The sequence below is a fragment of the Sinocyclocheilus grahami genome, unplaced genomic scaffold (assembly GCF_001515645.1).
Source record: "Sinocyclocheilus grahami isolate Dianchi unplaced genomic scaffold, SAMN03320097.WGS_v1.1 scaffold1260.1, whole genome shotgun sequence".
In the NCBI taxonomy this organism is placed as follows: domain Eukaryota; kingdom Metazoa; phylum Chordata; class Actinopteri; order Cypriniformes; family Cyprinidae; genus Sinocyclocheilus; species Sinocyclocheilus grahami.
Window position 1 is genome coordinate 352,909 of NW_015506439.1, and position 474 is coordinate 353,382.

Sequence of the window (474 nt, forward strand, 5' to 3'; positions counted from 1 at the left end):
TTTTTTTTTTTTTTTCTCAATGGAAAATCTGTCTATATTGTAATATAAAATATTGTAATATTTTGTAATTGTGTCTACACAAGGATTTTTTTAGGTTGATATGAAAAATTAGTTACATTCAATTTAAATAATTTTGATATGTATGTAGGCTATTATTCCAATGAGAGTAATAATAATAACTTTACATTTCTTGTACATCTTTTTTATTATTTTGGTTAAATTTCACATACATTAGAAGGTCAGGGTCCAAGCCAAATTTCATCCATTTGAGACAATGACTACTGCATCAATTTGGAGAACCTTGTTAATAAAAAAGCAAAGAACTTGTAAAATTTTCCATGAATATATACAGTTGTTGATTACTAAATAAATGGTTTGTGCACTCTTGTGCGTTATTGTTGTATATTTTGGTATGGTTAATTAAAAGAAGAAAAAGAACCGCCACTGCTTCGGTCTGTGCAGCGCTGCATGAAG